Genomic DNA, 15,595 nt, shown 5'->3' on the forward strand with positions numbered 1-15,595 from the left:
CGCAAAGAGTGACTGGAGAAAAGAAGATTAGTAAATTAGAAGTTAAAAAAAATAGAAGTTAAAGTTATGGAGTGTCTGTGAAGTGAAGGATTTGGTATAGAATGTCTATCACAGGTTATATCACAGCATGATGGAGTGAATCCCCAAAGTAAGGAGAAGCAGGAAGATCAGGAGACATCTGAAGAAGAAATATGGACATGGGAAAGAAAAGGAGATTTAATATGGTGTAATATTTATGCAAACGAGAAAGCAAAACTAAGCATTACAAAAAGGGCAGCACCAAAGATATTTGAAGAGAAATACAAGCCAAGGAATCCAGACATGGAAACTTTACAATACAAAAAATAAGAAGACAAAGAGGAAAAGTAGAAAAGGAGATCAGTAATGGAGAGGTCAAAGAAATAGAAAAGAGGTTATAGAGTACCTGCAAAGTGAAGGATTCAGTGTAGAAAATCTAATTCAGAAAGCAACACAACAGGATCATACAATGGATATCCAAATTACAGGGAAACCAGTGGGAAACCAGGGAAGTAATTGGTCAGGTGCCATATGAAGATATTTTGGTGCCTTCCACACGAAACTAGTATAAATGTTTGCTTGAAGCTGGACAGCAAGGGAAGGAACATGAATCTGTAGAAACTGATGCAGTCAATGTTGAGGAGTGATAGTCCAGTGATTTCCCCTATGACAGAGCAACGAATGGCACAGGATGAAACAAGAAAATGTGCCACAGGAAAATGCTATAGAACTTTCTATAGAATGCTCACAGGAAATGGAAAACAAAAAATGTGCTCTCAGTTTAGAAGAAAATGAGCTAAGAGAAGACTTGCTTGATTTAATAGACATGGATAGACATATTAAGATCAATAAAAGAAATAGACTTCAGGAGGTCAGTAAAACTCAAAAAGTCAGAAGTTTGATAAAGCAAATGAGCACACTAATTAGGACTGTCCATAGAGATCCATGTGATATAACAGAAGTAAACAGGATATATTACTGTACAGCTCATTTAATAACTGATAAAGTTCTACCACAAGAACACAGGGTAGTGAGGGAAATGAAGGGGAAAAATCGAATACCATCATGGAACTATTGAATAGCGAAAACTATAAAGCAATTAAGACAGGAAGTGTCACTGATAGACGAATATAGAAGAGGGAACAGATAAACAAAAATACTAAGAAAGATAGACATGATAAAAGCAATGCACAGTATTAGAACAGACCAGGATCTATCACATACTATTGCAAATACCAAACTAGAAATCTCAGCACAGGTGGAAAAACTTAGAAGATATGCAGATAAATATAAAGGAAAAGTACAAATTAAGCACTTTATTGATGACCCAGAAAAGTTTTATAGAGAATTGGGAAACAAGGTAAATGGAACTGAAAGACTGCCAAAAAAAGAAGAAATAGATACATTTTGGAGAAGTATCTATGAAGATCCTGTAGAACATAACTAAGATGCTAATGGATAGAAGAAGTAAAAGAAAGAATAAGAAGTTTAAAGGTACAGGATATGAAATGGGATGAACTAACAGCCAGAGTGACTGAAACAAAGTTAAGAAAAGCCTCTAATTGGAAAACTCCAGGCCCAGATGCAGTACCTAACTTTTGGCTAAAAGTATTAACATCTTTGCACAAAGATTTTGCCATTTGTAAGAACTATTTATATACACACCCCAAACACACACCAACCTGGCTAGTAACTGAAACAACAATTCTCTTACTTAAGATTGAGCCTGTAAGCTACCCTAAAAATTATAGACCAGTAACTTGCCTTTCGATGACATATAAACTATACATGGGAAATAATGCCGACAGAGTTAATAGTCATTTAGGAGAAAACTCAATTCTGGCAATAGAACAAAAGGGCAATAAAAGAAAGTCATATGGAACAAAGAATCATTTGTTGTTAAATAAAGTCATAGTGGAGAACTTTGCAAAGGAAAATAATCTAAGTACAGCATGGATTGACTACAAAAAAGCATTTGATAGTATCCCACATTCAATGATAAAAGAGTGCTTAAATATGTGTAAGATACACCCTACACTGATTGACTACATTAACGTGACCATGAAACAGTGGCAGATTACTTTGAAATTAAGCCATGATAAAGGACAAATTATTATTCCATGGACAAAAATTCAAAGGGGTATATTCCAAGGTGACTCTTTGTTACCGCTGGTATTCTGCCTTGCACTTAACCCATTAAGCTGTCTCCCTAACAGCTTAGGCCATGGCTATAATTTGGCTCCTAGAAAACAACAGAGTGTAAAGACTGCTCATCTTCTCTTTGTCAATGATTTAAAACTGTATAGGTCGTCAGAAGAGGAACTGAAAGCACAACTACAAGTTAACAAAACTTTTTCAGATGATATAAGAATGTTGTTGGGTCTTGATAAATGTGCAAAAACAGCCTTTAAAGCAGGAAAACTGCAGCACCAAGAAAACATCAGTTTGAGACAAGAATGTCATATAAAAGAAGTTGGGCAAGAGGAAGTGTATAAATATTTGGGAACTGATAAAATATCAGCAACAAATCATGAACAAATGGAAATAAAACTTAGTAAGGAATACTTTAGGAAACTTAAGTTAATCCTGAAAACAGCTTTGACATCTAGGAAGAAAATCCAGGCTACAAACCAATTTGCTGTTCCTGCCCTAACTTACAGTTTTGGAGTGATTGACTGGCCCCAAAATGTTTTGGATAGATTAGATAGGAAAACAAGAAGGATGCTTCATGCTCACCAAATGATTTATAAAAATCAGTGCATACCAAGATTATATTTTTCCCATTCCGAAGGAGGGGGGGGGGGGCTCCTTGAAACTGATTACATGTACAGATCTGCAATTGTGGGACTCCACACAAATCTGCTGACCTCACAGTTTTGAAACATGAGGAGAATAAATCTAAGATGACTTCTCTTCTTAATCCCACCCTTTTGAAACCAACTTTATGTATTTTTTGGCACTTGTTTCAGTCATTACCTAATTACTAAACCTTATACTCACATTAATATGGTTCTGTTGCTGATTATCTTTACTCTAATTCTATCTCTGATTGCTTGAACATTCTTGTCTAATGTATTATTTCCTCCTTATAGCACTGTTCTTAATTTATTATTGTTTAGCTTATCTTATTGTACAGTGGAGTTTCACCAGTATTCTCCTAATATTTTCCACTGTTTATTGAATATTATACATTTTTACTGTATCTCATCCTAACTTTTGAAACTATTCTTGATTATTACATTGTGGAGCTTTTCTCCCCAGGCCCCTGCTGTATAAAGGCTTTTTCCTCAGTCAGGCTATCTGGGTCAACAAATGTCAAATACGTAAATAAATAAATAATGTAGCAGAAGCATATCAGTGTCAAGCAGGAATAGAAGTCAAACCAGAAGTAGATACAATCAGGTAACAACTGAATATGCCAAAAAACAAAAGAAAGAATATAAGGTGAAGGGCCAGATGAGAAGGCAAGAAATGTGGAAAATGCATAAATATAGTTTCAAGTATAGAAACGTCTTTAAGAACCTTATGTTGATCAGGAATGAATGCAGGAATGGCTAAGGAGATGCAAATTCAAACCAAGAGATTAAAGGTTTATATTGGCAGCCCAAGATAGTGGGCTACATACACGCTGGTTTACAAAGTTCATTAGAGATGTGGGATAAACAGCTAAATATATTTTTTGTAAAATTGAATTGGAGACAGTGGCACACCTTGTTGCTGGTTGTGGCATACTAATGGCAGAAGGACTGTATACTGAAAGGTATACAGAGGTACCTAACCAAGAGAATTACTGGCCTCAAACAGTTGCCCTATGCAGCACGATTGAAAAAGCTAAGACTGTTCTCTGTTGCATACCGCTTTCTCAGAGGTGATCTCTGTCTAACATACAGAGCCATGTCCAACCCAGAATTGTTGAACATGCTCCATCTTAGCAAAACCAAATCTACTCGAACTACATGCTCTAGGGATATAAACCTCAACACAACAATGAATAGAACATGCTGGAGGGATAGATTCCCTTCACAGAGACTTCCCTTACTATGGAACAGGGTCCCGATCTACATAAGATAGCGCCCCTCACTATCACTCTTCAAGAGGAACCTTGATGAGTGGATGTGTGACAGAAAGTTCATACCGGAGATCACACTATCAGCACTACTAGATAGGAGCCAAGGGTACTAGCTGCTAGTACAAGAGTCTAGGGAACTACTAAAGGGGCGGTGAATACCACACAATGTGGCTGGGTTAATATATGCCTTCGGGCAGATAGCTCAGTACCAACCTATGAACCTATAATAATGTGGCAAGAGTGTTGCACTGGGGATTGTGCAAATATCATGATATTGAAGTGGCTGAAAAACACTGGAAACCTGAGCCACAAAGCATCATAGAAAATGATGAAGTTTACATCACGTGGGATCACCCATTACCAACATTTCAAAAAATAGATGCTAAAAAAAAGACAGATATAGTGGCCCATGAAAAGAAGACAAAAGTAGCATTGATCATTGAAATTGCCACACCTACTGACTACAGTGTCTTGCATATGGAGAGACACAAAGTCATAAAATATCATGATGCGCAGGCAGAAATGAGATCAATGTTTGAAAGATACCCAGACAGTCCTAATAGTAGTAGGAGCAACAGGTCTTATAAAAAAGTATCTACAATCGTATTTAGGTATGTTACTAATACATGTAACCCCATACGAATTGCAGAAGGAGTCATTACTGAGCACATTGCGGGTGCTGCAAAGAGCACATTTGGCTGACATCAAAGATTGAAACAATGCTAATTTCATGAACTTTAATTGTACTTTGACTTAGGAACGGGGTCCATGGTATTAGAAACCCAAAAAACTTGGAGAAATTTAAAAGAGAGAAGCCACACTTTACAAAGTTCCCATGTGATGGCAGATTGCAGAAAATGAAATGTATGCATTCATCTTCATTATCCTCTTAACAACTGTAAGTTGTACATTCAACTATTCAGCTTGTTAAAAAGTAGATTAAACAGACTATACATAACCTAATGAAAGGCACTAGAGTAATGTGGACAAAAGCAAAAAGATTACAGAATTTTGCCATAGCATGTGTACTTCCATTATTCCTTTGTTGCATTTGATGCTCAGTGTCAGACATTGTGCAAATGCAAAGAAGAAAGACTAATGACACAGGAGGGAAAAGATACATCGGCAGGAGAGAGGGAGGCAGGGGCAAAGTGGTTTATGGTAGAAGCAGGATAAAGGTGGCTCATGACAATATGTAGTCAACATCTACACATTAAAGAGTATACTAAAAGTCAGTAACACATCTAATGCCCTGTTTAGAACTCCTGAACATAGTCAAAAATCTCTCTGCACATGCCAGCATTATCTTATCATGTTACAAAGGAACTACTCCCCTGCACTGTTTAAATAACACAACTGACGAATAGTGACATTGTACTGAGGCAGAACAGGTGAACAAAGAGTGCTAGAGACAAATGGGGAGAAGTATAGCAACGACAGTATTTGTGGAAAAAGTAGTATCATCTGTGTGGTGTGCGACTTAGGTTTATAGCTTAGAACTAAGCTAACTGCCTTTGCGAGACATTTTAAGCTTAGACAATTGTTCCTTGTGAGAGTCAAACCATGCACCTTGTGTTTGTAAGAAAAGCACCTTAACCATTAGGCCACCCTCCCAACTCTTGCCTATTGTCTCAGTATTAAGCTGTCATGCTCTGTACAATAAAGTGCTTGCTACTGGGAGAAAGAAGGTGTCAGAGAGTGAAACCAGCATTAAGACTTAAGCATGATAAGGTTGCCTTGATAAGTCTCCCCGCTGAGGCCACATTGCTTTTGCAAATGATGTCTTGCTGCACTATTCAAATGGTATCTTAGTGAAATCTTGCAAATGGAGAGAAATATAGATGTTTGCAGTTGACTATATGATAGTAATATGAAATATCATGAAATAAAAATGTCACCTTCAGTTGTAATCAAACCCATGACAATATCAAAAACTTCAGTCTATAAAGAAGGGATTATCTCAACATTCTACATAAAATCTTTTAATCCATTACATCCAACAGCCTGGGAACTGTTACAGTAACTGTTTCCCAGTACTGCCTTTAGCCTGTCTTTACTCGGTATTCCCATAGCGCAGCAGCTTTAAGCAAATTTGCATGAAAGTAGCCAGATTACTATGGATGAAACTGACATCTTCAGCGCTTTTGTCGTAGGAAATTAAACAGCATCCATGTCACTTAGCACTGGTGCACTATGCCAACTTCCATTCAAATTCTGAGGATAAAAATTGAAAGCTTTTCCATAGGCTATTTCTGAACACGTGTAGTGTGTGATTCTATTTTTAACCAGATTAAATATGCAAAAAGGGGGCTTATTGGACAGTGGTGAAAATGGGAGGCAAGCAGGTTTTAAGACACAGGGAGAAGAATACAAGAATTTGTAGAAGGGTGATGGGACAACACCATAGCTATCAACTTGCTCAGAACATAAATGGACAGCTTCACAAAGAATGCCATGCCTTTGGAGAGTCAGAATACCAGAAATGGGTGACAACAATTGAATAATATTGTATAGTCAATTGGATCACATCAAGTGTGTCCAAAAGACACACATGTGAAGTAGAAATCTATGAATTTGGTGTTGTTTTTTTTTTGTTGAGGGGGGGGGGGCAGGTGCCCATTTTCTGTATTTTTCTATAGAGAGTAGAATGTTGGGAAAGGGACTTAGGAGCATAAGGGTCAAGTTGGTAGGGTAAGTTAGGAAGCAGGAGCAGATATACAGAACATAGAAGACAGACAGATGGGGATAGATACAAAAGGTTGGGTTGATTTTGGGTAGGTAGGGGACACTGCAGGAGCACCTATGTCTGCCTTTCAAAAAGTAAGTTTCTAGTCCTCATCCTTAAAACTGTCATCATTATCACCTGTGTCAGTTGTCTCAGTCATTATTGAACATGGAATCATTTTGCAATATGATGCAGGACCTTTTCAACCCTTCCAGTTTGGGCACCAAGACCCCTCTCCATTATATCATCCATTAGCCATGTTAGCTCCTGCCAAGTGACAAAATTGTCACCTCCACTCATACTTCTTCAGGATGGTATCACTGCATCTGCAGCCAGAGCAGAGATCCCTGATACAGAGGAATCAGGTAGGGCAAGGGTTGTTGAGACAATGCTGACAGGTTGTGAATCTGAAGTGCTGACTGCCATCTGTGGATGTTTGGCAAGAAAGCTGCAGTGGTTGGTCTACCTCCCTGTGTTGTTAGTTATTTTGTTTTCAGCAGAAATGCATACAATCAGCAGACTGGTAAGAAATTATACAAAAAATGAGTTAGGGTATGGAGAGAGAAAAACAATACAGAGAATTAGATCCACGGCATGTCACATTAATGTATTTTTTCAATACATAAATACATATGATAATTAACTATTGTACACCTTTGTCCATTCCAGATATGATGAGGGGGTATCAGTGTGGCATAAAATATGTTTTAAGCACTCAGTGTCCTCCCTTGACTCAACCGGTACAACAATATGATGTTTTCTCCCCTCTCCAGCATAAATAGCAGGTGCATACACAAATGACTGCTCCCTTTCTATGGCTTCTGACACAGCTAAATTAAGTAGAATAAATGCCTTTGTGCAATCATCTTATCAAGAAATGCAGCCTGTATGAAAATGTCATATTCTTGCTCAAGCACTCTCCAGTTCTCACGAATATTACTGTCAAACACAAGTGCACTGGGTTTTCAAAATCCATCTGTCATGCCCACAAAGTATATACAAACACACTGAAAATATGACCCTTTGTAATAATGTATGAGCAAACTATTCTATGAGCTCGGAACAACATTCAAATGCATAATAAACTCTTTGAAATGCTTTGCTTTGTGCAGTATACTCTTTATGGCTGAACTCTGTGAGATATGTCCTGTAATGGCTGTACTCTGTGAAATATGCCTTGGAATGGCTGTACTTTGTGAAATAGCTTTACTGTAACACTGCACAAACATGGAACACCTTATACACTTCTGAAAACTTGAATATCTTTGCTTAATATGAAAAAAGACATGCTTTGGGAAAATGTGGTCATTTTCCCTTTATTTTATTTGTTTTACGCAATTCAGACTTTATTTCAAACATTTTCTGGAGTAATTCAAATATTTTTATCAATAACGTACATATCTGTTTATGTGAATATTGTTTAGAACATTCTGTATGCCCCTTTTCATATTTTACGGATAAGAGATAGTGATGAGCAAGATTCAATATTTAAATTTGTGTTTCACCTATTGTGCAAAATTTTACTCATTTTTAGGATGATTCTCTCATGTATGTTCCTCCAACCATAGCCAAGTGTCTCTAATTGTTTTGGCCAAGCCATTTCAAACTTCATGCCCCTTTGATATGCCAGTTCTGACTTCAGGCCCTTTTACATATATCAGTTCTGACTTTACATCCTTTAGACATGTCACTTCTGGCACCATGTCACTCGTTCATCTCTCTTACAAATAATGAGAAGGCTCAGGGTTTTGTTCAGATGCTTTAATACATACAAACATAATAGGATGGATAGCAGCATCTTTAAATATGAATGAACTAGCTAACAGACAGAGCTTACATATATTCATGTTCACATCTCAACAGCTAACTACAAAATGGCAGTCAGACTTGCATTTGCTCAGTATTTATACTCTAGTACAAGCCCATGGATAGCTTCTTAAAGGTATATACACACATACTGATCTACAGGCACTAACACCATAACTGTGGCCTGTATGATAGCTTCCTGGCTGTTGTCACCCCCAATGGGAAATACTCAGGTCTTCGGAACAAAAATGCTGGGATGATAAAAAGAAGCTCAGTGGTCAGGAGTCTTAACAGGAATACGCTCATAGGAAAAAAGAAGATATGAGGCCATTGCAAGCCGGACCTGTGCACCACCCACTGGAAGCAGCAGTTTCCTCTTTTCTGTTCTAGGCTTCTTTAATGGTCCTGAAGACATTTCTGTGACAAAAGCACTTAACCTTATTTGTTTACCATCTTGTTAACTGTATTTTTTTATTTTAACCTGAAGTAAACATCCTGATATTGAGTGTTGATTACTGGTTGTGAGCTTTATTATATTGCCAGTCATGATATTATTGTTTCCCCACAGCTTGTTATGAACTTTCCTTTCCTCCAAATGCATAGGATTAGGAAACATGTATTGCTTATAATGTACTCATTGAGTTCAGTAACTGAGATGTGTTGGCTAAGTATATATAATGCCTCTCAATCTCTTAATGCAAGAAATCTGGAAAAAGCAAGAATAATGTGGAGGATAAAGGCCTAAAATCAGGGACTTATTTAAATTATTGTTCTTATAAACATAGAAAGTTGCTAAAACAATAGGGTTTGCATTATCATGCATTTTCTGCATTAAGTGACATTACTCACCAGCACTTTGCCAAAAAGCCACACATTGTATAAAGAACAAACCAAACAAACAAACCTTATCAAATCTCCCAAAGCCAGCTATGAAGGCAGAATTGCAGCAGACACTAAAAACAATCACAAAGTCCTCTATATTTATATCAAGAACCTCCACGACAATACCCAGATTTGCTCTGAGTTACTGCAAAATGGTACCTCCTATACTGAGGCAACAGATATTGCCAACATACTGGCTGACAGACTCAGTGCCAGCTTTACCCCTCTGTCACCCCCTAAAGGACCAATCACAATACCGGAAGAATGCCAAGGACCCAGCATTACTGCAGCACAGGTTAAAGCTGCATTGTCCAAGGCCAAGAATACAGCTTCCATGGGACCTGATAATATCCCTGGCTATGTTCTTTGTGAACTATAAAGAAAACTGGCACCACAGCTGTGTGCCCTGTGCAGTCAGAGCCTCACATCAGGCTTTATCCCTACCAAATGGCACACTGCTACAGTCATCTCTCTCCATAAAGGGGGAGAGACTACAGACCCTTGGAATTTTCACCCCATTAGCCTGACGAGTTTGATATGTAAAGCTATTGAGTGCATCATCATGGACCTGATTAACAAAGATATAGGAAATCTCCAAACTCTAGACCCCATGCAATTTGGCTTTGTGAAAGGGAGATCATGACTGCTCAACCTGGTTGACTTCTTTGAGTCAGTCACCAGGGCTGTGGATGAAGGTAAGGCAGTGCATGCAGCCTACCTCAATCTAGCCAAGGCCTTTGATATCGTTCCTCACTCGGGAAGTATTGATAAACTCAGCAAATTAGGCATCATCTCCTATATCACTAGGTGGGCTGCAAATTGGCTCAGAGATAGAACACACACTGTGCAAGTAGTGGACTCCAAGACAGACTGTTGACCAGTCATAAGTGGAGCCCCACAGGGATCGGTCCTGGTTCTTCTCCTGTTCAGCATCTACTTCTCAGAAGTCCAGGCCAAAATAAAGGGACTCTAGCTGACCAAGTTCACAGATGACTGCAGGCTGGGAGCCATTACTAACTCCCCATGTGATTCAGACATCCTACAGAAAGGGTTCACTGAGACCAATGACTGGTGTCAAAACCATGGCCTTAAGTTAACACTAAAAAATGCATTGTCATCCCCTTTGGTAAAAACTCAGTTCCCACTGTTTACCACATCAATGGGAACCCACTAAACACTGAAGGCATTATAAGAAATCTGGGGATACAGCAACCTCTCCCTCAACCACCACATTGCCACTGTCATCAGAAAGTCCTTCTATGTGGCACATCGCATTACCAAGGGTTTTGCATCCAGGAAGAAATAGGTCATCATCCCTTTCTCTCTCTACTTTTCCCTCATTAGACCAATCATTGAGTATAATGCCCCATTTAGCATGTACTTCACTAGATACCTGCAACAGCTGGAGAGGCCATAGAAGTACCTCATGAAGAGGATCCTAGGCATTAAATGCATGTCTTACATGGATAGACTCAAAAGACTGCAGCTATTCTCTGTCTCATATCACCTACTTAGAGACAATCTCTGTTTGACTTACAAAGCCATGTCTGACCCATCTCTGTTAGAAATGCTACATCTAAAGAAATCTCAATCCCTCTGCACCACATGCTCCAGGGACCTCAACCTCATTACCACAATCAACAGAACATGCTGAAAGGGAAGGTTCCTCACACAGAGACTGCCCATGCTCTGGAACAGACTTCCCATACATGTCCTCACTGTCTTTCTTCAAGTGAAATCTTGATGAGTGGATGGGTAATAGAAAGTTCAACCTTGGGAACACTCCAGTGGCTCTACTTGATAGAGGCACTGGGAACTAACATCGGGTGGCACAATGCCAGGGCACTTCTATGGGCTAGGCTTGTAAAGGCTCCAGGGCCATTAGCCTAGTACACACCTATGAACCTATATGAGGCAAAAATCTGGGCATTCTGAAACAAATCTTGACAGGTGAGAGATATGGCATACAGTCTCCTGTTCTGTTTATCTTGTGTCAGACTTTTACAGTACTTTTAGCTTTCCTCAGGAACATTTGATGGTAGCATAACTTTGTATGTCATTTCTGAGCACAAAAATAATAAAAAAAGAAGCATATATGAATTTGCCATTGACTTCTAACTTCCTCTTTTTATTTGGATTCCCACTAAATGTAGTCGCATTAGGTTTGCAGCAAGCACAGACAGACACTGACAGCTGTTAAACAGATATGACCAGAAGGCTGACATTTACATGTGGCTTTATTTTAACCAGTTACAGACTCATACAGTAAAAATCCTATTATTGGAATATGCATTACTACTTTGACATACTCAGAGAATATTTAGTTTTGGAGAGTTTAGAACTCCTAGTTGCACATAGATTACTACAGATAATATTAAGCAGACCCTCATTATCAACCAGAATCAAGGTCTTGGCATGCAGCTTGTCCTAAAAGTGGGTGATCGCCAATTTAAACTGATAACCAGCACCAGAAAATACTTCTGCACATGGGTTTTGAAAATTGTATGATTTACATGCACCTAGACTCTGGCATGTCTGTTTTTGTCTTAACTGTCCTTCATTTAACATTATATAAGTAAAAATGTGAACACATCCAAGGTTTCGTGGTAGTATCACAGCTAAATATGCCACATTTTCATACCATTTCCTTGCAAATCAGAGATACAGCTTTAGGTTTGTTGAAGATTTTACTGGTGGTAAATTCCAATGATTTGAAAAGGAATGTATAAATGTCACATTACTTTGTGTGTAAAAACAAGAAAGCAGTTGTTAATGGCAGAAAATTTAGATCAGTTATAAACAAAATGTGGCTATTCATTTAAAATATATACATTTCTTAACAACAGTTGGTAAACTAAGCTGCATTGATATGACCACTTTCAAAAAGGTAAACAACTTAAGGAAGTAATACATACTATATAAAAGTAGTCTTCTTTATGCATGTTATGATTTGACCTTCAGTGCCAAAAAGTGGTTTTCTTGCTGATATGAGTCATATGAAACTAGACAAACCATGTTTACTAACTTTAGAGACAAGCAATGTTGACAATATGCTCTAGACAGAGCAAAGCACCAACAAAGGAAGCAGAACACCCAAGCAGAAAGATCAAAACTCACTATGAAAATGGTAATATTCTGTGCATCTTCAAAAGAGCTTTGATCTTACAGAGAGATATAGCCTTTTACCCATCCTCTTGCAAATCTAGCAGCTAATTCAGTCATTATCACAGAAAATACATGCACTGATGTCCACAACATGTAAGGAAAAGTGTAATGTAAAACATAATGCACATTCATTTAGAAGAAGAAAAATCAGGCACCAACTGCAAAGTTTAGATCATAACATTTTCCAGGTACTTATTAGAGCAATATAGTATCCACAGCCATCAGAGATGCTCTACACAGAGAAATGTATCCTTTTATTAAATGGCAGTATTGAAGCGCACTGATTCTGAAACAGGAATGGTAAGATTTTCAAAACCTCAGCTCTTCTACATATGCAAATGGTTTACCATATCCCATTTCCGTCCATACACTTTGCATACCTCATTGCTCTTTAACAAATCTGCTTAAACTCATAAACTTTTATTCGCATTTTTTACATTTCTTTTTAAATTTCCCAGGCATTCTAATTAGCCAAAATGGCACACAGATGCCTAATACTCTAGTTGCTTAACCAGATCAAAAAGATGAAATAAGCAATCAAAATATGTATACAAGAATGTTCAGTCATGATGAATGTAACTTTCCTTGCAATATATGTTCTCTTGAGTCTTGATTGAATAAATATATATATATATATATATATACTTTTTTTTATTTTTAAGCAATAATGGAGAACAGAGTGGGCATTTTAAGGAAATAGACTGTCCATTCGGTGTTTGGGGCCCAGTGCTGCAGGTAAAAGGATTCCCTACCCTTGGAAGTTTTATTTTTCTATATATTTCGGCCCCAGAGAACATTATCATACTTAGAAAATTGCTTTTGTGTTTGTCTGTTAGTAAAATTGTTGAAAGTAATTTTTGTTTCCCCTACTTGTCATAAAGTTAAGAACTGTTGAATGTACAAGCAGATGAAAACAACCAGTAAAATCTTCCACACGATGAAACCTCCTTAAAAAAAAAAACATTTTATCAGGGGACAACCTCCCCAGTACCTTGACACACTATGCAGTGGCAAGCCTACAACATACCTTGAACTTATATATACCAACTTTTAAGTCGCAGCAAGGGGGGGGTGACGTACACCGCTATCACTACTGGCACACACATAGGATTCACACCAGCAGTGATTTGCTATGGGGGAAGAGTGTTCAGAGAGTGCAAAACTGTCAGTCTATGCCAATGGTTTAAAGGCTATTCCATTTATACCTTGTCAAGTACTAAGCTATCTTAATTCATTAGATTATAATTTTCTTTGTTTCTTGATGCTTTTCAAGGTGTAAAACGTAGTCTGTTTTCATACTTATTTATAGTGAAATGTTCAGCATATTGTACTTTTAAAAATGGCTAGGCAATAGTGTATTCCTGTGAGTCTGTGTGTGTGTGTGTGTGTGTGTGTGTGTGTGTGTGTGTGTGTGTGTGTGTGTGTGTGTGTGTGGGTGTGTACACATGTGTGTCTGAATTTGTGAGTGTGTATATGCTACACCTGTCACATTCTGCTTTTAATTTTATGAGAAGAAGCAACAACATATCACTGTATTTGTACCAAACTTCTGTGACATACCAGGGTATGGTACTGAGAAGAGCTGTGATACAATGCTGTGCTTTATACCAAGAGAGAAGAAGGGAAACACACACACACACACACACACACACACACACACACACACACACACACACACACACACACACACACACACACACACACACATGTACACACACGTTTTTATTTATGTAGTGCTTGGCAAAACTGAAATTGCCTTCTAAAGGACCTCAAAACAGACTAGGGCATCTGGCAGCCATTTTGTATTTTATTTATTATTTATGTATTTTATCTTGACTTTGTTGACTAGAATAGTCTGGCTGGTCCCAAAACCCCATTTCTGAGCAGATTCAGACAGAAAAGCTCCCCATAAACTATTTTAACATTATAATCATATAGTATTTACAATATCATGGATGCAAAAGCATGCATACATACATGTCATATTTGAAAAGTTGCACAATAAAAAAATGAAGTGATATGACATAACAGAAAGCATTACCATCAATAATTTTGCTTGCAGCTATAGTATATTAATCTTCAAAGTGTGAATTCACCTTGTCAGAGTGGTGAAAATGGTAAGGAAAAATAAAGAGTGAGTCTTGTAGGTTGTATGATCTTCATTTTCCATTATACGCTTAGAGATTCTAATCATGATCTAAACATTTTTTTTCATAAACGCATTCTAGGTTGTGTGGTACTAACACGGCTAGACATGATTTCCTTGAGAATTAGAGGCATTGCTTTTGGTGATTAATCCCATTGACTTGGAAAGGTCCAGCTGACAAGAAGTCAAATATTTTGAAAAAGGTTTGAAAATATGGGCAAGAGGAAATTTTCTGTTGCCCCATAGGTGCTTAGCTCTGTCAGCTATTTCCTTCAGCTATCCGGTGTCAAGATCTCACTAGACAATCAGCCACTGGGCAAACTGGAAGAACTTCAAGATTCTAAGGCAAAGGAGGAGAAGATAAGACCTTTTCCACATAATCTGCAGCAGGCTTCCATGCAGTCTGCTTTACTTTTTAAAATTCTGGTGCTGTGGCTAGGTTAGCAGGCTCAGGTATGTACTTCAGTGGGATTGTGCAGCTGTGGATATCCTGCCTTAAGGATGTGCTCAAGCAGACTATTTTTGATGTTCTATTTTAGGAAAAAGCAGCATTGGGTTGAACCTCCCACAAGAAGATGGAACTTTCTTTGACCACACAAGTGGGTCTCTATGGTACCCCTTTCAGGTCTATAAGCTTCTTTCCGAACATTCCACTTTTCCAGCAAGAATCCTATTGTAGGGTCAAGAGAGCTCAAACCAACAGGCAATATTACCCTTCTAGATGTGCTGAACAAATTTTGTACTAGATGGCCCCATAAACCCATCAGTCAAAATCCTTACTACT

This window comes from Protopterus annectens, chromosome 5.part1, assembly GCF_019279795.1.
Source record: "Protopterus annectens isolate FY-2018-M chromosome 5.part1, PAN1.0, whole genome shotgun sequence".
NCBI classification, from domain to species: domain Eukaryota; kingdom Metazoa; phylum Chordata; order Ceratodontiformes; family Protopteridae; genus Protopterus; species Protopterus annectens.